The sequence below is a fragment of the Triturus cristatus genome, chromosome 4_2 (genome assembly GCF_964204655.1).
Source record: "Triturus cristatus chromosome 4_2, aTriCri1.1, whole genome shotgun sequence".
Classification (NCBI taxonomy): Eukaryota; Metazoa; Chordata; class Amphibia; order Caudata; family Salamandridae; genus Triturus; species Triturus cristatus.
Window position 1 is genome coordinate 839,203,421 of NC_140586.1, and position 22,455 is coordinate 839,225,875.

The following is a 22,455-nucleotide window of genomic DNA, read 5'->3' on the forward strand; positions in this document are numbered from 1 at the left end:
GGGTTTTCCCATGCAATACACATGAATTTTGACACTTCCCCAGATTTCCTGGAGCATGTAAGCATGGGGAAGCACCAAAACCTTACGCCTCTCGAGGTGAGGCATAATGGGGAGAAATATTTTTATTTCTACTCTTTTTTCTCTCTTTGTATGTGTGCTGCATTCTACAGCGTACACAGAAAGAGGAAAATGCCTCTTAGGATTGTTTCTGTGAAAGAAGGGGCACCTTCCTGCACAGAAACAATCTTGCCGGCAACACAGGCACCCTTGCATCACAGTGTAAGGCTACCTGCATTGGCTCTAGACTGCTGAAATGGCACCAGGGCCAAGAGGGTGGGTTGTGGGGGGGGGACGGGACAGGAATGCACTGTGACGCATAAATACAGCGCATTCCAGCTCTTTCTATTTGCTGTAGGACATTGCAGCAAGCTGACCAATAAATGAGGACCGTAGTAACTACCTACAATACTAGTGGCCTAATTAAACCTGAGGGGAGGGTCATACAAAGTACATAGAGGGCCCCCCTCCGGACTCACTCAGGAGCTCTCAGTCCAGGGTACTGTGCTGAGGGGCACCTTTAGCTGTTAGCTATTCTTCGTAATATTGCTTTTAGCAGATGAGGCATTTTAAGTTTGGATGGATGATTGCATTCAGTAATTGCCTTTCTTAAAGCATTAATATTGCGGTGCGCCCAGGATCACAGGATGTTGAGCTGCTGCCAAGACTCGAACCGGATTGGCCAGCTCAAAAGTCAGCTGCTCTGGCCGAGACACCATCCGACTGGTGTCTGCAGCTGGAGGCATAGGCTGCTGTTTATTCCTGATAACCCGCCCTGAGCAGGAGGTGAAAGATTCCTGGTCCTTGCTGTCAGCAGCGTACCCCCTCCCTGTGCTGCCGCCCTTCTCGCGTCTTGAAATCTTGCTCTCTTCCCTTGTATTAGCAGCGGGCTCTCCCCTCCCCTTCCCCAGAGCAGCTCTGTCTCTTCCATACACGGTCTCTTTTACGGACCGACTTTCATGCCTGCAGTCCTTTCATGGCTCAGATGAACACAAGCTGGGTGGAAAACGAACCCATTATGGCCCAGAAATGTGGGGGCATATTATCAAGACAGGCGATAAAATGATCGCCCCTTTAGCGGCAGAAAACTGCCTCTAAAACGGCGATAATGGGCTTGATAATATGCTCTGTGGAATTCCAATTGAAGCCCATGTTAGATGTCCTTCAAATCTAACCCGAGCTTCAATTGGAATTCCATAGAGCATATTATCAAGCCCATTATAGCAGTTTTAGCGGCAGTTTTCTGCCACTAAAGCGGCGATAATTTTATCGCTTGTCTTGATAATATGCCCCGTGAATTTGATGCTTCCTTTCAAATGGGTGATATTTGTGGTCAGTAAAACGAAGCTCTTACTCTGTGTGTGTGATTTTTCTTTACCTCACTTTTTAAACCTCACCCTGGATTTAAATATATGTAGTAATAGTCGGGAGCATGTGTTGTACTATTGCATGTATGGTCTTTTTCAGTGATCTCTGGCTTTGTTTGCTGAGCGAGTGAGGCTTGGCTCCCTGCTACCTCCCTCCTCCCCCACCCCTCTCGCACTTCCTTGTCCCAGAGATGGCTTCCTATTGACAGAGAAAAAGGGCAATTTTCTGCTTTAGAAACAATGAAGATTTTATGGGCATGTTTTTGAAGAAGGACCAAGGAGCATATTTACTAGGATGGCGATAAATAAACACAAAGCGCTTGTTTATTTATCGCAGAAATTTATCGGCCTGGTAACGCGTTATTAACAACTCGTTACTCCAGGGCGATAACATTCCAGGGAAAGGGGCCAACATCGCTGGAAAACCAGCGATGTTGCACCCAAAACGGAGATAGCCTTAATGATATGACCCTGTGGTCGCATCACCATAATCCACCTCCCATGTTAGCTATGCCTTAGTCAGGAATTTAACAGACGTTAAATTCCTGCGTTAAGGCATAGTTAACAGGATTTCAAATATCGCTACCCCTCGTTGATGATATCATGAAGCTGGGGTAGCGATATTTTCCCATCGTGTTTTGTGAGTCACGCCTCCTTTGCATATCATTAGAGATGCAAAGCGAGGCATGAACAAAACGGGAGCTGAATCAAGGAAACACGCGCTAGCGTGTCCTTGCAAATAATGCGATATAATTATCGCCGCTTGACGCTCGAAAACGGACGCTAAAGCGGCAATAATTATAAATATAAAACACACACTGCAAAATCACATTTGCAGTCAGGCGCTGCGGTATGTACAAATGTGTCATATAGCAGTAGAAAAACGCTCAAGCATGTATAAAAAATGCTCAAGCATGTCTAATGAACAATTTGGCACACAGAAAGAAATAATATACTCTTGTTCACTTCGGCCTACATATAGTTCCTTTCCCTTCAGTAGTAAAGCTGGTTCAAAGTACGCTATTTTATTTAATGTATTTTGTATAATAACTTTACATACCAGCTATTTTTTCTGTACTCCTTTTTAGGTCTCGCCTAGTGACGCAGCGCATGCGCTGCTCGTCTTGGCGAGACCTATTGTCGTCGGTTCCTCTGCCGAAGGGGGACAGATGTGCAAGCGTACGGACAGGAGATGTGCACTTTGGCGTTTGAATACAGCGTGCGCAAGGCTCACTTTCGCGGTCTGTTGTTTTCACGTTGGTGGCACACGGCAGTCATTTCTCGAAGCGGGCGCATGCTTTTTTTTCTGTTTATGAGTTCTCTGTAGTAGTGGCGGCACCCGTGCTTTAGCTTAAACATCTTAAGCTAAAGCAGGGTGCAGAGATTGCTTCAAAAGTAAAGAAATAAACAATTCTTTACTTTTTAAGCAATCTCGGCACCCGACTTTAGCTTAAGATGTTTAAGCTAAAGCACGGGTGCCGCCACTACTACAGAGAAGTCATAAACAGAATAAAAAGCATGCACCCGCTTCGGCGATAACATTAGGACGTATGGGCTGGTTTAGTTTTCACTCCCAAAGCGCCGTTACATTTCAGAAAGACACGTGCAGGCGAGCGAAGAAACATTTTGTGCAGACAGATTTCAGCCGGTGGAATACGTGAATAATGGCGGCATGAAAACGTATTAAACGTTGTGGAAAATGGACAGTGAAAGGAAAGCCTGGCATGCAAAGTGAAAGATAAAATGGATTGAAATATGGCTCCTAATAAGAAGGTGTGCTAAAAATCCAATTTTGGTGTTTAAAGACACGAAATGATAACTTTCCTCTACACCCACTAAATCAATGTATTTGTTCTTTGTAATAATCAAATATGACTAACTCGCCTGCTAAAAGAATTCCTAAACACATTACCAGGGCTTTTATTTTATTTGAACTTCAATTTTGCCCTAATGTAGTTTGCGTGATCTAATTTCAGAACATGTACCTCACAATTTTTGAAATAACCCAATTCTGCAAAACGCCCTGTGATGCAGTTACACGACTCTTGGCTACAGGTTGCACCCACTTTTGGGTTGCAAATGTGCTTCCCGGGGCCGAAGATTCACGGCGCTCTGTTTAGTGTGAACCAACAGCCGCCTGATGACGATGACTATCACGTTCACAGACTCAAGACGCTGAGGGGACAAGGACAGAGTGTGCGTCTGCGGCAGAAAGGGCTCGAAAACAAGCGCGTGGAGGTCAAGTGATGAAACAGACGCCAGACGTCGTGAGAAAAAGCAAATAATAAGTCATTGCGGTCGCACAAAACGCGGTTACTGTTGCAGTTAATATGTACAGGACTCGGGCTGAAGATGTGAAAGTCTATTGTTTCAGAGCACCGTTGCTTTTGCAACCTGCTCCTGGGTGATGCTACAATCTGATAGAGTACAGTACAAGCATTGACTTTTAAGCAGTACTGGATAGCACCCATTATTGCACTAATCGTTATGGCCTTTGTCAGGTTGATACTGTTCCACCGGTTGTAAGGGAAGATTACTACCTGGAGTATGGCACTGTATAATGTCAGGCACAGCCCTGGGGTGCATTCCCCAGTATTTCTTCACCTCTAATTGCATACGGGTTCCAGTGCTTGTTTCCTCCAGCAGTGTAATCCATTGTCATATTGCACACCTGATCTGCCACAGTAAAGTAACCCAAACCTTTAGTGATGTTATCTTGGGCGGTTGCTGCAGGAGTCCCTTGCAGACCTTGTGGAGATGTGGGAGGTGAGGGGTAAGTCAAGGGACCCTGCAGACTTCAGGGAAGAGAGTTTAGGAGGTCTTATGTGGATGAGGCACCACACTTCCTTCCTGGCACTCCTGTGGCGTGCCCCCAGAATTCTTGTACTCCTGGCCCCTTACTTTGTGTGATCATTCTATATTGTGGCATTCTGCCCAGATGAGAAACATGCCTTCTCTCCAATTGCTCAAAAGTCATACTCCTACCTGTCCTTCCTTGCGAAACATACACAAAAGGACACATGCTGTTCTTTGGCAAGTCCCAGGTTCTATAAATCCCCTACACATACAGAAATATAAATACAGTTATGCATGCATACATACAGAAGGCCATAAATATGTAGGACTAGAGGTGTCCATTTTGTTTAATTTAAACCCATTTAAGTGAACAAAATGCTTTAGTTTAATTGTTAAACCATTAGATATTTAATAGAGCTCTATTTTTCACCTGCCAAATGTCTTCAAAATCAATAAACAGTATAAAAGAGAATAACGGCTTGCCACATTAACACGAGTCTCCAGCACTTAGGGGCATATTATCTCCAATTCTTTGGCTTTTAAAGCCAAAAAAGCGTAGATAAAGCCCTTGTTAATATGTCCCTTACTTTTTAAAATTTTTTACAGCATATGCATGCAACAAAGGATACATTTGCACTAGCATGTCAAGGCCAAATCTAGGGGCATATCTACAAGGCGGCGATAGAAAATTATCGCCGCTCTAGCGGCCGTTTTCGGCTGAAAAGCAGCGATTATTTTATCGCCTTATCAGCAAGGTCACGCTATCGTATGAAACCTTGCATTAGCGCACAAATTCTTAACGCCCAGCTTTGCATCTCTAATGAGATGTAAAGTGGGCGTTCCTGACCTGACATGACTGGAGAAATGTCGCTAAGCGACATTTCTCCTATCATCAAGCCCCACGCTATGAAGCATAGTGGCAGGAAAAGTAGGGATAACCCCTGTTATCGCTACTTTCCTTACACCTGCTTCAGGACTGACTTAGCCATGATATCCTATGGATGGTGGATATAATGGCTAAGTATGTATGGCCCGATCATCAAGCTAACGCCAAACTTCGTGAGATTATCGCTGGGTTTCCAGCGATAATCTCACGTTTGGCAGTTAGCACTAGGATTTTTATCGCTTTTGAGATAAGCGTTGCTAATAGCACGCTATCTCAGCGATAAAAATCCACGCTAGCCGGCGATAATTATCCTAGCGTTAAGTGCAAGTTTTTGTTTCTCTTGTGTCAATATTTTTAGCGTATCCCTTTTTAGGTCTCGCCTGACCCAGCGCATGCGCGGGTATGGCGAGACTTATTGAGAGGGCACCAAAAAGTGCTACCAGGCTGGGGCGTGGTTTGGCGAGCCAGCATGGCGGACGGCTTCTAGGTGAGCTCCGTCCAGCCCACTATATATCCTTTCACTATCCTGCTCCCCTGGCCGAGTTTCCTTTCGCCAGAGACGGCGGAGGCTTGGTGGTCGCAGCGTTCCTGTTTCCAATTCTCCGGGGTAGAGAGCGGCGCCTGGAGGCTGAGATGGGTCCGGTGCGGGGCTGAGGCCTGGAGGCGATGTGGGAGCCGCGGCCTCGATTACAGGCCGGCGGACGAGTCTCGCGGTTGGCGGCAGCTGCGGAGAGGCCGGGAGCGCCCCTGCTTGGGGCGCGGCGGATGATTCTGGTGCGCAGAGGCAACCTGTGTTTCCCGTTTGGCGGGCTTCCCCCCCCCCGGGGATAGCCTGACAGCAGGTCCGACGACCGAGGGAGGCTGTGGAGCGCAGCGGCGCTCGCGGGTGAAGCCGCCATCTTGGACCCGTGCTGGGGGAGCTCCTGGGCCCGCGTGGAGTCCGATGTATACAGGCTGAGGGTCGCTGCTCCCACACGCTGCAAAGTTGGCCCAGGTGGGACTGGTACTTGAAGCTGAGCCCGGGAGATGGAGGCAGCAGGGACCTGTGGGTGGACCTTCGCCCTGCGCGTTGGACCGCCGGGACCGCCAGCGACTACGCCTGGTGACGGCAGCCGAGTCGGGCTGCGGCGCTAGTGGAAGAACTGCAGGGTGAGTGAGTTTGCTCCCTGTGGCCGGGGTTTGGGGGTTCCCCCCCTTCACTGACCTGCGATCGCCTGGGGGTTCGGCGGTGCTGTCGGCCCGCGTGGGGGTGTAGGAGGTTTGCTGGGAAGCCAGCAGCGCTTCGTGGATAGCCTGGAGGCACATCCTCTCTGTCCCCGGGGGTGTGCACTGGACCCAGCGTGGGAACTGGTGAAGGCTGGGTCCCAGGGGCGCAGTGGCACCGGGACCTGGGTGGTGACTCTGAGGCGCCCCTAAGGGGCTCTTGCCGCCCGTGGGTCCTGGAGAGACATAGACACTTGTCCGCGGAGCGACGTGGTGTGGGGCCGCTGGATCCGCGCTGACCGGAGTTGCTTGGCTGGGGCCCCCGGACGGCCGCCTCGGCAGTCAAATCGAGCTGCGCAGCCCGGAACAGGTCTGCGGTGTTGATCTGCGCCGCATACGGGGGCTCGGCGAGGGGCAAGGGAGCGGCGCTTTTAGAGGGGCGGAGGACTGCGGAGATCTGCCTGCCCCACCATGACAAGGGACAAAACTAGTAGAGGGCCTTCTAAGCAGAGCACGCTAGATAAATATGCGGGCTCGGGGGCCCGGCCGGGGCGGTGGCCGGGGCCCCGGGTGCCGTGCCGGACAATGCTGCCCTCCTAGCGGCCATCACCCAGTCTAGAGATGCCCTGGACGCCAAAATAGGGGCAGTGGGATCCGATGTAATGCTGCTGCGCCAGGACCTGCGCAATGCTGTGGCACGTATTACCGAAGCCGAGACCCGGGTCTCCGGGGTAGAAGACGTGGTGACTACCCTGCAGCAACGAGTGGCGGCCCTGGAGACTACCCAGAGGGGCCTGGCATCTAGGGTCGAGGACGCAGAGGGACGGGCCCGGCGCAACAACCTCCGCTTTTTTGGCTTTCCGGAGGGCTGCAAGTCTGGGAATATGGAGGAGTTTCTCACTCGGTGGCTAGAGGGTTGGCTACCTACCAGCTCCTTGTCCAAATGCTTTGTGGTGGAGAGGGCGCATAGAGCCCTGATGCAGAACCCTCCCCCTGGGGCCAGGCCGCGGCCGGTGATAGCAAAACTGCTCAACTATCATGATCTGGATGTGATCCTCAAACAAGCCAGAGCCCACGAACCCCTGCAGTTTAACAACACCCGTATCCTCATATTCCCGGACTATACCAAACAAACTCAGCAACTGCGGCAATCTTTCCTTGCGGCTAAGGCCCGTCTGCGGGAGCTCAAGCTTCCCTATGCATTGCTCTATCCGGCCCGGCTGCGGGTCGCGTACCGCACCCACACGTTCTTCTTTGACTCTCCGGAGGAGGTGTTCAATTGGACGGATGAGACGGTGCGGCTGCGTCCTCACTCTCCACCGGGGAAGGAATCTGACTCTTCCTCGAGCGGGGTGACCCGTGGCGGGCCTGTGTCGGCATTGGAACAGGCGGCGCCAGCGGACTGATTCTCTTTATATGTACAGTCATGCCTCTTGGACATTTATTTTCAGTGGTCAGGGGAGCTCTGTATGGGCTGCCATCCTGATTGGTCTTACCAAGAAGGGATGGAGACTAGGGAATGATGGGTTGTAGTTTGGGGATCCATTGGTGGGCGTGGGGTGGTACCCCCTGTTGGGGTCTTCTGGCACTGCCTACCGAGACAGGTACTTCTCTGTTCTTGAGGTACGAAGTTGGGGGAGGGGGTCGTAGGGGTTGCATTGGGAATTGTTGCTGTTTTCTTATCGCACTGTCTAATCTTGGGTTGGGGTCGCACTGCGGGACATGTCCTGGACAGCTGTGACTCGTCTGGCTTCTGATGCTTTGCCATGACTGTCGATACGGATAGATTGTTGGGTCCCTCGGGGTCCCTGCGCATTTTGAGTTGGAATATCAGGGGGGCGATAGACAAGATCAAGCGTTTCGCTATCCTTAAGCAGGCCAAACGCGCTGGGGCGGATATCCTGATGCTCCAGGAGACACACCTTATGGGGACGAAGGCTCTGTGCTTTCAACGGTTTGGATATGTTCAGGTGTTCCATGCAGGCTTTGTACAGGGTTCACGAGGAGTGGCAGTGCTGGTTCATAGGCGAGTCCCCTACAATCATGTAAAAACGTGGAACGATACACAGGGCAGATATCTCTTTTTGCAGGGGGAGTTGTGGGGTGAGCCTGTGATCTTTGGGAGCGTGTACGCCCCGCCGCCGCTGTCCTGGAGCTTTGTTGAGAAGCTGGTGACTGTGTGGGCGGATATACCGAAGGGACTAGCGGTGGTGGGTGGAGACTGGAACGACGTGCCGGATCTGGCTCTTGACAGACCGAGGCCCGATGGGGCCCCGGCCGGGGGCAATTCCACCAAGCTTCATTCCCTCATGATGGGTCAGGAATGGGATGACCCATGGCGCCGGTTGCATGGCAGGACCCCGGGGTTCACATACCTTTCAGCGGTCCACGACTCCTTCTCTCGTATCGATTGTATCTTTGTGTCCCGAGACGACGCGGGTAGGGTGGTGGAGGCAGATATGCTCCCCGAGGGCTCTCAGACCACTCGCCGGTTGCTATTACGCTGCGTGTCGGCCCTAAGCGAGGACCATTCCGGTGGCATCTCTCTGTCTGGAACCTCCAGCAGGCGAAATACAGGGAACATATGGGAGACACTATGGATCACTATCTGCGGTGTAATGTGGGGGCGGTATCGACGGCGGCGTCCCTGTGGGAGGAGATGAAGCCCACACTCCGTGGAGTTGATATCTCCTACTGTGCCACGACACGCAGGGCCCACATAGACTCACTTGCGTGGGCTGAGGCGAAGATCTTGGACCTGGAAGAGCGCAGTGGAGGCGGGGGGGGGCGGCAGGTCCTCCGCCAATTATTGCTGGCGCAGCAGGAACTCTCCTCCCTTTTGCTGGATGAGGCCCGTCAGGCGTGGTTGGCAACCCACAGCAGAATTTACCAGTGGGGGAACAAATCAAGCAAACTCCTGCATAGACTGTGCCAAGGGGCGATGAGGCCCCTTGCTCTCCCGGGTGTAGTTGGACCCGATGGAATGCCGATGTCAGACCTGTCGGCCATCGCTGAGAGCTTTGCAGAATATTACGCTGACCTCTATGCGCCCTGAGAATGTTTGCCGGCAGAGGTTATTGCCCGGTTCTTGGATGACCTTTCACCCAGGGCCCTGACGGATGAAGTGAGTGCAGATCTTGATCATCCGTTCACGGTAGAAGAACTAAACTCCGCTCTTCAGGTGCTACAGCCTGGTAAGGCGCCGGGTCCCAAGAGATTCCCGAACAAATTTTTTAAGAGGTACTCCCAGCAGCTCGCCCCTCATTATCGCAGGGGGGTAGAGGAGGCCAGGGAGGTGGGTAGCCTGCCCAGAGATTGGCAGCACGCGGAGGTGGTGGTATTTCATATACCCGGCCGGCCCCCTGAACATCATGCCTCGTATCGCCCCATATCCCTTCTGAACGTGGAGGCTAAAGTCTTGGCGAAGGCGCTCGCTGCCTTCGTCCTAACATTTCGTCTCTTGTACATCCCGACCAGGCTGGGTTTATGCCCCAGCGGGCGACCCGCCACAATATACGCAGGGCACATGCGGCTATTGCGGCTGCTGGACGCTTGGGAGTACATGCGGCCCTATTACTTGCGGATATGGATCGGGCCTTCGATTCCTTGAGCTGGGAATATCTGTTTGCCCTCCTACGCCGATTGAATCCAGGGCCTCGCTTTCTCTCCTATCTGACTTTACTCTACACTGACATTACAGGGGGAACAGCCATTACAACGCGGTTTTTACCACACAGTGCAGTTACATCGCATGCGTTACAACGCATGCGATGTTACAACGCTATGCCATTACAACGCAAGTCTTTACATCGACTTGCGCTAGATGGCGTGCTAACATTACAAATAGTGTAGTTTACTATCCCAACACCTTCCCTACTGTTAAGTGGACTGGAGTTTGAATAGTAAATTACACTTTTCTAATGTTAGCACGCCATCTAGCGCAAGTCGATGTAAAGACTTGCGTTGTAATGGCATAGCATTGTAACATCGCATGCGTTGTAACGCGTGCGATGTAACTGCACGCGTTGTAAAAACCCGCGTTGTAATGTCATACATCCCATTACAGAGTCTGTGCGAGTGGCGGGCTCTGTCTCCTCTGTCTTCTCTATTGGTCGCGGCACCAGGCAGGGGTGCCCTCTGTCGCCTTATTTGTTCGCCCTGGCAATGGAGCCCCTGGCTGCGTGGGTGCGTGTCGACGCGCAGATGTCGGGGTTCGAGTGGGCGGATGGCCTGTCAGATCGTATTGCCCTATATGCCGACGATGTGCTATTCTTTCTTACGCAACTAGATAGGACTGGCCTGCGGCTGTTACGCATTATGCAGGTGTTTGGGGAGACTACTGGCCTGCATATGAACAAGCGTAGTCTACCATTTGGGTCCTGGGAGGCGGGGCAGATCCGGGCGCCTGAACCTCTGCGGTGCAGGTGGCGAGTGGAGGGTTGAAATATTTGGAAGTGTTCCTGTCTGACGTTAGGTCGACCTCGTGGGAGGGGAACCTGGTGCCGGTGTGGAACAGGGTTTGGGAGGATGTTCGTACTTGGTCCCACATGCCCCTCTCCATATATGGCCGCTCGGCCATCTTCAAGATGGTTGCCCTGCCTCGGATGTTATATTAGCTTCAAAATCATCCATATCCTATTCCCATGGGTTGGTTCCGCCAAGTCAATGCACTACTGGGTCAGTTCCTCTGGGGCGGAGGGGTTGTGATGGTGGCGTTACGTACATGTTTTAAGTCTACATTTGGCAGGGGACTCGCCACCTCAGATATTCTCTCCTATTATATGGCATCCCACCTGCTGGTCCTGAATGAATGGTGGTATGGCGACAGGTCGGATCCAGCGTATAGCCTTGAGCGCCGCCTAATGGGAGATCACTCACTACATACGCTTCTCTATTCTGCGCCTTTGCGACGCTCACTGCCGAGTGTGACGCAACTGGTCTTTCAGATTTGGAGACAGGCACTGCGGAGGATGGGTTGGTGGAATCGCCTAACTGGGGAGACGCCACTATGGAGAAATGGGGGTCTGCCGCAATTGGCGACATTGCCCGGCTTCCAGGACTGGGATGCGATAGGGATCTCCACTTTGGGGGACGTCATGAGGGGGCCTATTCTGAAATCCTTCCAGGAGCTGCAGATGGACTTTCATATGCCGCGTACCCAATTCTTTAAATACGTGCAGTTCCGACATACCCTTTCTCCCAGTCTGGTGGGTTTGGAGGAGTTGGACGATTTTAGTCCAATTGAGGGGAAGGTGTTCATGGGGGACCTACGAGACCATAAGATTTCGAGAATATACCAGTCCCTGATGACTCACTGCTCCCTGTCTCTGCAGCATCTCCGTGGGGTATGGGAGGAGGATGTGGGTCAGCTGGAGGAGGAGGACTGGACAGAGGCCCTGGCCTCTCCATGTGGGGCGGCTGTGGCCGTGAGCCTTCGACTCATCCAGTTTAAATATCTTCACAGTGTTTATTTTACCAGAGTTACGTTGTATAAGGTGGGCCTGGTGGCCTCTCTGAGTTGCCTCCGCTGCCTGTGTGAAGAGGGGACGCTGCTACACACGTTCTGGGATTGCCCTGCATTAACTAGGTTCTGGGGGGGGTACTGACATGCCTTTCTGAGGTTCTGGGTTGGGATCTCCCAAGGTCCCCTAAATTGGTGCTCCTGCATGTGATGGATGATATAGGGGGCAATGTCTATAAGCGCCATCTGATGCTCCTGGGTTTTACTCTTGCCAAGAGAGATATAGCGAGGGCTTGGAAGGCGACAGTCGCACCCTCAATATCTGTCTGGAAGGCCGGTTTAGATTTCTGTATGGGTCTAGAGGCCCCCATTTATGTGGCACGGGGCTGCCCACGAAAGCATTACAAAATCTGGAAGCGCTGGGCGGACTACAGGGGACTGGAATTGGAACCCATTTCAGTGGAATAATTGTGTGGGTAGTGGACCATCTCCTCCCGGTTTTAAGAGGGCATGTAACATTGGTGTATCGGGTGCAGCGGTGTCTTAGGGACATGGTTCATAGAGAGAACAGAATAGTAGTTGTGAACAGATTTGCTGCCTTGACTAGATGGACAGTGCGATGGGTGGGGGGGTGGGGAGGGGGGTGGTTTTATGTTTATTTAAATGGGGGGACTGTCTTGGTTATGAATGTCTCTTCTGTAATTTTCATAAAATATCTCATGAGAAAAATGTCAAAGCTGGTATGTTGTCTCTTGATGCTGTTGAAGTCTCTGGGTCACAGAGCTTCGCTGAATGTGTATTTGACGAATAAAATTTGTTTACAAAAAAAAAAAGTGCTACCAGGCCAGTCTAGAGCTACAGTGCATGTGCGCAGGCAAGCGCACCGCGATTACTTTCACTTTCGCGGCCCCACGGCCACTTGGCATAGTCAATAGGTCTCGCTTTTGGGACCTTATAAGTATTTAGTTATGCAACTGTTGCATGGCTAAACACTTATAAGGTCCCAAAGGCGAGACCTATTGGCTATGCCAATGCTTGTTAAGGTTGCAGACTACCACACAGTCCAGCTGTCTGTTTTTTTAAAGAAATCTTGGGGACATTCAAAATGCATTCCACTCATTGCTTACCATTAGCTTTGTGGTGTGTAACTCTCATTTTCTGGCTTTTTATCTGCTGGCTTTATTTGCTATTTATTATTGGGGCCCGTTAGGCATTTAGTTATGATGTCACATATTGATAACTCTGCACCACACAATATATTTACACTCCACATAATACCACACAAAGCCACATAATTACACTACACGTAATAACACTCTACTCAATACAACATAAATCCACCCCACATAAATGCACTCTATAACGCATACCAGCAATCCACATAAATGCACTCCACACCATAACACATAATTCCAATAAGCATAATTTCGCTCAATACCACACAGTTTCATGCTACACAATTCAACTTCACACATTTCCAATACACACCACATAATTCAACACCAAACCACATATTTCAAATACACAACTACATTCCATAACACACCAGATAACTTCAATACACCCAACACATTTACACATCATACCACAACTAACAATTACAATACAACCCACATAAATCCACTCCACACCACGTGTCCAATAGACTCCAAACCAAAACACATACATAAAACACATTGGGGAAGATTTACAAGAAAGTGAGGCATCTGTACAGATGCATCACTTTCCCTGCACCACCATTAGAAACCCTTGCACCACTCTGGATGCGCCGTATTGTAAATACGACGCACCAAGGCGCAAGGATTGACAGATGCGTCAGAAATTCTGACGCATCTGTTGACGCAAAAGTCGCGCATTGCTGAAGTTATGTTGCACGACGCAACTCCAGCAATGCAGGGGGAGGCCTATCCTCATTGTGCTGCATCACTCCTTAAGCCTGCTTCAAGCAGGCGTAAGAATTTGACGCAGTGGCGTCCTAGAAGTGGCACTGTGAATTCTTGCAGATTTCACTGCGTCACTTTTACAAGGCTTTTTTGGGTTGGAATGCCCACCCTGCATACATTATACCTAACGCAGGTATAATGTGACAAAGGGCTTTACAACGTGACGCATCTCCCTAGATGCGTCAGGTTGTAAATGGGTCACATTTTTACTCTGCTGCTGCGTCACAAAAAGTGACGCAACAGTGGCGCAAAAATGATGCAAGGGGCTTGTAAATCTGCCCCATTGTCATTTACGACACCAATAGCTACAACTCTTAGAAATGCGAGACCTATTGCTTGTTTTTTGCATCATGCCCACAAATATCCTACACTTTCTAAAGTTTTACCCCCCCAGCTTTTTTTTGTTGAGGTGCGCATTAGGACCGTGGCACCCAGTAGCGGCTCGTGGAGGGAGTGCTGCGGGGCGGTGGGCGGGGCGGGGGAGGGGCAGGGTGGCAGGTAGTAAACTCTGGCTCACGGCCGACTGGAGTAATGTAAATAAATACATAAAACGAATTTCATTGTGCGTGCTGAAACGCCATATTGGCGATGCTGCGCGCGCAATGAAATTCATAGCTACTGGTGGCATGACCAAACGCCTTCAGCGCAAAGCACGCTTTTCGAAGCACAAATAAATGCACATATTTTGCAGAGCATGAGAGGTGAAGGGTAAAGCACACCGAACGGAGAGGATGTGGTCTGACGTGCTGGAAACCAGGGTTCGAGCTTCGGCGTCGCATCCACATCCTGTGATTCTGGGCAAATCACTTTGGGCCATATTATCAAGGAATGGCGATAACATCATCGCCGCTTTAGCGGCATGAAACTGCCGCTAAAGCGGCGATAATGGACTTGATAATATGCCCTTGTGAACTCCCATAGAAGCCGAGGTTCACACCAGAACCTGGGCTGCTATGGAAATTCACAAGGGCATATTATCAAGGCTATCATCGCCACTTTAGCGGCAGTTTCCTGCCGCTAAAGCATCGATGTTGTTATCGCCGTTCCTTGATAATATGGCCCTAAGGGGCATATTATCAAGCCAAGCGATAAAATTATCGCCGCTTTAGCGGCAGAAAACTGCCACTAAAACGGCGATAATGGGCTTGATAATATGCTCTATGGAATTCCAATTGAACCCATGTTAAATATGAAGGACATCTAACATGGGCTTCAATTGGAATTCCATAGAGCATATTATCAAGCTTCCATAGAGCATATTATCAAGTCCATTATCGCCGCTTTAGTGCAGTTTTCTGCCGCTAAAGCGGCGACAATTTTATCGCTTGGCTTGATAATATGCCCCCATATCTCCCCGTGCCTAACAAAATTTTTTTTTAAAAAATAATGAATGTGTCCTTGTGTAACGTAACCGGTGCTCATATAGGGGCATATTATCGCCTGTCTTGATAATATGCCCCGTAAAGCGCTGCGTTCGCGCTATATAAATCTGCACACAAAAAAAAAAAACTTCCAGAGCAGACTCGGGTCTCTTCTGACGCTGCAGTGAACAAGGCAATCAGAGAAGAGCAGCTGGGCTCAGCCTCCTCTGGAGCTCCCGTGACGTGTCATTCCCACAATCCTCTGTTCAAAATCTGCATACCCATGATTCTCTGAGAAATCCTAACCACTTTTAATTTCCATCGTATGAGAAAAAAAAAACAATGTTTGGAGAGTGCATAGTATAATAATATGTTCAATGTGTAATTGTTTGTGGCCCTCCTAACAGTCGTGAGTGACTTACCGCTACTGTAAACTCTTAAAGTGAGTCACTGCTATGCAATTCATTTTGCACAATATTCTTCCTTCGTCACTGTACTCTGTGTGGCATTGATGGAGAAGATCTGTGCCAATTTTTGTAGGAGCTTTGCTCGCGCAGAGTTCCAATTTATTGTAACAATGTTGGCGCATATTGTACACAACGTTAAATGTTGGTCAATTATATATTATTTCTACAAACCTGCATAAGAACATTAATTATGAGTCATTGTTGAAGTACGGGAAGGAGTACCTTGTCACTCATAAACAATCAAAGACTATTTGCTGTTTCTAGGTGTGCGGCACACATGGAAACAGTAAAGCTAAGGAAAATTATCTGTTTTGCTAGGTTTTTCTTTTAGGTATAATCCATGCACGACGCGCTCCCCTATGGATCGGGTATAATCCCTGCACAATGCATCAAGCTCTTTCCGCTGGGGGTCATGGAGATTCTGGGGCAGATTTATGTTTCCTGGCGCATCCCTGCAAATCAGCAGGGATGCGCCAGGAAAGATGTGTCACGCAAGTTTACCCTTGCGCCACCACAGATGCGCCGCATTTACAATGCAGCGCATCGTGGCGCAAGGATAAACAGATGAGTGACGCATCTGATGGCGTAAGGGCGGCGCATTGCTGGAGTCGTGTCGCAAGCACGACGCAACTCCAGCAATGTTTAGGGGCTGCCCATACCTAACATGCTGCGTCATGTCTTACGCCTGCTTCAAGCAGGCGCAGGGTTTTGACGCAGCAGCGTCGGAAAAGTGACTCAGTGAAATCTTGAAGATTTCACTGCGTCCCTTTTCCGAGGCTTTTTCCGACGGAACGCCCACCCTGCATACATTAAACCTGACGCAGGTTTAATGTAGCGCAGGGCTTTACAACGTAACGCATCTCCCTAGATACGTCACGTTGTAAATAAGGCGCAACATGGCGCATGGTTTACGCCGCCGCTGCGTCACAGAAGTGACGCAACGGCGGCGTAAATGTCTCGCAAGGGGCTTATAAATCTGCTCCATTGTATCTTGTATGTATTTTGCTTCTTTAAAAATTACCCAATAGGCGCACTCCTCTACTTCCCAACTATACCTTAAAGCCAATGACTTAAGTTCTCTTCCATCCACTGGTCTCTCGTTTACTCCACCCGTATGGTTTTCCCGGGGGTTGTAATCCTATCTCTAGGATAGAAAATGAAGGTGCCGGAGTTATTATGCCACCAGAGATGTAATAGCCTGTTAATAAATCAACCTGTTATAAATGATGACTTACTACTATGATTTAGGGATATGCTCTTGCCCTTATTCTCCCCTCCGACCCGCGATACTGCGCCGGTCCCAGTTCTAGAATATTAATAAACTCCGGGGCAGATTTACGACTTCTGGCGCATCTCTGCTAATCAGCAGAGATGCGCCAGAAGAGTTGCGACCCATCTGCCCAACCGTGCGCCACCACTGATGCGCCACATTTACAATGCGGCTCACTGTGGCGCTCAGATGGGCAGATGCGTGACGCATCCCCCGTCGGAAAGGCGGCGCATTGCTGGAGTTGCGTCGCAAGCGTGACACAGCTCCAGCAAGGCTCGTGGGTGCCCTATCCCTAACATGCTGCGTCAATCCTTACGCCTGCTTCAAGCAGGCGCAGGGTTTTGACGCAGCATGTGAGTGTAATCTTGTAGATTTCACTCAGCCACCCCCCCTGCGCCGGAATGCCTACATGTGGCGTAGGGCTTTACAACGTGACGCATCTCCCAGATGCGTCACGTTGTAAATACCCCGCACCATGGCGCTGGCTTTACGCCGCTGCTGCGTCACAAAAGTGACGCAAAGGCGGCGTAAAAGAGGCACAAGTGGCTTGTAAATCTGCCCCTCCGTTATTAAGGTCCACTGTTTTGTCAGTCAAATCTCTCTCATCACTTTTGAGGTGGAACTTACTGTTGTGTCGCTATATTCTTCTTCGCTTTACTACACCCGTTCCTCGTTGGTTCATTACTATGGACTTACCACTCTCAGGTAGTAGTGCGCATAATAAATTGTTATAATATGGTATAAATAATTTGTTATAACATAACATAACTCTTATTCAATTTTAAAAATTGGTGGTGGAATGCCCAGAGTCCCTTCCTTTCTGACTCTAGTGTACTCCGCGGGAGTTCTGCGCTGTTCTCACCCAGGTAGTTTTATTTGCATTACTGGAAAAGAAAATAATAGAATAAAATAGACTAGCTGTGGACTCGATAATATAGTCCTATACAGATGCTCTATTTCGATATTCCTCTTGTTGGTACTCCTCCTGCTTCCTTCTACTCTGTAGATGTGCACTAAACATGGAGGGCCTCATCTATGAGAAGTGCCGCGTCGCTGCGACAAAGCAGCTAAGCAACACTACTCAGTGCTCCCTCCTTGTGACACCACTGATGCGTCATATTTACTGTATGACGCATCATATCTCAAGGAATGACAGATACGTCAGTATTACTGATGTCTCTGTCAGTGCAAAACTGACACATTGCTGGAGTTGTGTCGGAGAGTGACGCAACTCCAGCAAGGCAAGAGGAGGGCTATGATTATAGCACTGCGTCATCCTTATGCCTGCTATGAGGCAGGTGTAAGGATTTGATGCAGTAGCGTCCCAGGAGTGCCGCACAGAAATCTTATACATTTCAATGCGCCACTTCTACGAGGCTTTGATGCGGCGGAACGGCACCCTGCAGACATTACACCTGACGCAGTATAATGTAGTGCAGGGCTATATGAAGTGATGCGTCTGCCTAGATGCGACAATTTGTAAATATGGAGCAATGTGGAGCATTATTTACACCACCGCAGCCTCACAAAAAGTGACGCAAGGGCTCATAAATAAGCCCCAGAGTTTCAAATTCACAAATGGCCAGCCCTTCACTATGAATTCGCTACCCCCTCTTATTGACGGATTGTACATATGTACAGTGATTGGAATTTCTCGTGGTGTTGCCAAGGGTGTGATGGTATACCCTTCTAATTCTGCGTGATCCATGTTGCTATTTACATCAAACAGAAATTTTTGGTAAATGTCCTCATTACAGAAGGTAATATCAAAAAGGCCTCTTATGTTGAAATCTTGCAGGCATTTTACTTCTGCCGGCTGTATTCCAAAAACGTCTTTTAGAACTCTGTCCATTAAGTGTGTGAGATTCCTTCTATGTTTGTCGTCTTCTTTTATTTCGAATCTCACAGAGTACTTTATGCCTGGGGGAGCCTTTTTCCGTTTGTGCCTCTTGGTGGTCCACCGTCTCCTTGGCGGCTACCTCCCGCTGCCGATGCGTAGCTTTTTGGTTTTTCCATTGTGAGATGTGTGCCCCCTGGCCGAGCGCAAAGTGTCTGGGGGCTCACTTTCCTTTTGTCTCCTCTGCTTTTCGTTGTCCGTTTGCCTTGGTTTGTTTGGAGGTGCGTGCCCCCTGGCCGAGCACCGTCCGATGCGCCTGGGGGCTCGCTGTTTTCAAAACGAGAGAAAAAAGATTCGGCCGTGCGTGTTTGGGTGTGATCTTCTCTCGTGCGTGCGTGCCCCCTGGCCGTGCACCGTCCGGTGCACCTGGGGGCTCGCGTTTGCCAAAGACGGGGGTCTGTCAGTGCCCTGCGATGATTTGGGCGACCGAACACCATTCAGGTGTGCCTGGGGGTCCGCTGTCAGTCCTCGTACTGCGGGGGTGGGGATGAGGGGCTTTGCCCCTTTTCCGCTTTTTTCCGTCGCTGGTGGAAACCCGGGCCGAGCACCCAGCTTGTGCGCCCGAGGTGTCTTCCCGTGTCTCGAAAAAGTTTCCGTTCCGTTCGATTGCGCCCCCTTTTGCTCACCTGTTTTCCTGGTCGGGTGACCAGGTGTCCCTAAGGTAGAGACAGTCCACAGGGTGCAGAGTGACCCCGAGCCGAGCACTCTCTCAGTGCGCTCAGGGTCTCTCTCAGTTTGAAAGCCCCACCGCAGCTATGTGCGGGAAAGAAGGTCTGATCAGGGAGGCTTCCCTACCACGCCCTCGAGTTTCTGGGCACCAGCTGGGTCCCGGGCAGGCCAGGAATCCACAGCCCATCCTGATGAATACAGGCCCCAGCTAGGCCCACAGGACACAAGGGTTCGCTCTCCTGTAATGGAATCTATAAGGAAGTTGGCACGGAAACTGCAAAGTACAAAGACAGCATTTATTAACCCTTAAGGGTGGTCCTACAATCCACACAACACTCTTCAGTATTGCATAGAGTAGCACAAAGAACTTGCGTACACGGTCCCCTTTTATACACAACAGAGGGGCTCATAAGTGGGTGGATACAACATGAGGCAAGGAATGTTACCTTTTATGGACATTTTCGATACAAGATCAATATGTGGGCGGAGCTGACACACTCCTTGAGCCCGCGAAAACATGGTCAAGCAGGACTAACTGATAACAGATGTGGTCAAGCCTGGGCATGTGCCAGATGGACAAAAGGAGCTATTTATAGACTGTTACTAGGCAGATTACAGGAGCAACTAACACAGAGGTTGGACTCTTCTCGTGGGGAACACGTGGAAGCATGACAGTACAAAATGGAGTCCGAACTTCGGTCAACATAACGGAGAAAACATGATCTAGAGAAGGGAATTAATGTCTTTAGTAAATGCTTAATCACGTCGTTGTTTCAATTTACAACAGACGACCCTTTCAGCATTTACTGAAGACATCCGGTTTGTTAGGATAATCATCATATATGTCAATTGTCATAATTTCCTCAACTTCTTTAGCTAAACGTTTCTGGTGAGCAACATCGGCAATAGCTTTCTTATCAGGGATACAGAATGATACACATAATGAGCAGAGTAAGGGACCACATTGAACGCAGATACAGCACGAAAACAGAACCGCTACAATAATGCAGAGACCAGTTAGAACCTTCCATCCCCAGGCAGTAATTAACGCCCAAAACCATCCAGAAAAGGACCAAGTGCCGTTTTCTGTATGGATCTCAGCTGCAATTTTATGCAGTTTATTGATGGCATTATAAACTGATGGCGTATGATCAGGGATAAACACACAACAGCTACTTCCAATAATTTTACATGCTCCTCCTCTGTCAGCTAGCATAACGTCTAATACCATACGGTTCTGCAATGCAACAATTCTAGTAATTTGCAATTCCTCCGTAAGATTCCCAAGTGCAGCAGCAGTCTGATTTGTTACAGCTTCTACCACTCTTGTTAATCTTCGGATCTTCCTACTGTTCAGGGCAGCTCCAACAAAGAAAAACAATCCTAAGTTAAAATCAATATACTGCTGCAGACTGGTATCAGTCTGATCTACATCGTCAAGTGATAAAGTACGTTTATACCTATTTACAGTCACATTATTCAATAATTTCAGATCCTTATGATAAGATGCGGGAGCTAGGAATACAGGAGGTAATAGAAATGATACATAGCATACCCCAGACCACCCAGCCGGCAGACGGTAATAACCTTTATTTCCACACACAAAGTACGTATTATGGGAGGCTAGAAAGGTACTATTGTTCAACCCGTCAATGTTTAGAACAGTAATACAATCACTAACACCAACAGGGATAAAACCCACACTCTGGACACATAGGTCCGCTTGAGCTTGTGCTACTTGAATCACAAATTTGTCCTTTCCCACAGTGTCTCTTGTGTTCGTGAAGATGTAGGGAATGGATTCATTGTCTGGTCGGTACTCTTCCCACTCCCAAATTGTCCCATTCGCTTGTGGATACCCATTTTTGTCTTGATGGCATTCTTTATTGAGTCTGAAGAGCAATCGTCCCACTGTCGGTTTCCGAGTAGCAAAAAGCAAAGTATACCATGCTCTACAAGAGCCATTATGAGAGAAAGGAAGTGGTATAAATGGCGTTCCTCCTTTCTTCTGATGAGCTGGCATCATCCCACATATCCAACAGTTCGTAGCATTCGTAGCAACGTGGGTATGATGCAGCATCTGGATGAAAGTGTTGTTCAAGTAAGACTGTCGATGCTTCAACTCTTGATACGGTAATGTATAAAAGTAGTGCTCCTCAGGCACCGGAGTTGTCAACACAAGAATCTTCCGAGCGGGTGTTACATCCTCCACGAACCATGTGGTTATCCCAACAATGGCTACTGTCAACATGAACCCTAATGCACAAAGGATTTTCTTTTTCTCCATGTCAAGGTAAAAATAAAACCCAATATCTTCCTGAAACTAAAAGTCTGTCAGAACTCTTCCCCTTGGGCAGCGGTTGATTTCTTCACCAGCGGGCCAAGACGGGTGTCGCTACACTAATGCAGGGCTGATCCCCCCCCCTTGCCTCATCGGCTCTCCGTTTCACTAACCCAAGGGCCGTTCTGACAGTATGTCCCGGTACTGAAAAAAAAACTCACTTCCTTGGTCGAAGATGATATCGCCTTCCTCCAGGAGTCGCGTGGTCCGGAAAGAGCTCCTCAGTGGCGTTTGGCTCCGCAGCACGGCCTGTCTCTGCAGCCAAGATTTCTCGTTGATCGGTCAGCACGGCAGGTTTCACCAATCCGGGCGGCACCTTCCTACAGTGCAGGGAATGGATCCAATTCTTTCTGTTGGAGACTCGCACAGCCGTCCTCGTTGCGAGGAGGACCTGCTCAGGACCCACCCATCTCGGTTCCAAGCTGTTTGTTCTGTCAAATATTTTCACCATCACGTGGTCACCAGGTCGGAGACCATGTCCTTCACCGGTAGACCGATCAGGGAGCGCCTCTCGGACCTGTTGATGAATAGAAACCAAGTTATCCGTTAACTGTGCCAGATAATCGTTCATCATTACACAAGATACATCATACACAGCCTTAGGTTTTGGTGGACCCCAAATATTCATTGGGCGTCCGAAGACAATTTCATACGGTGTAAGGCCAGTTCGAGAGTGCGGTACCGATCTAATTGACAATAACGCCAGTGGCAGAGCGTCTGGCCAAGTCAAGGACGTC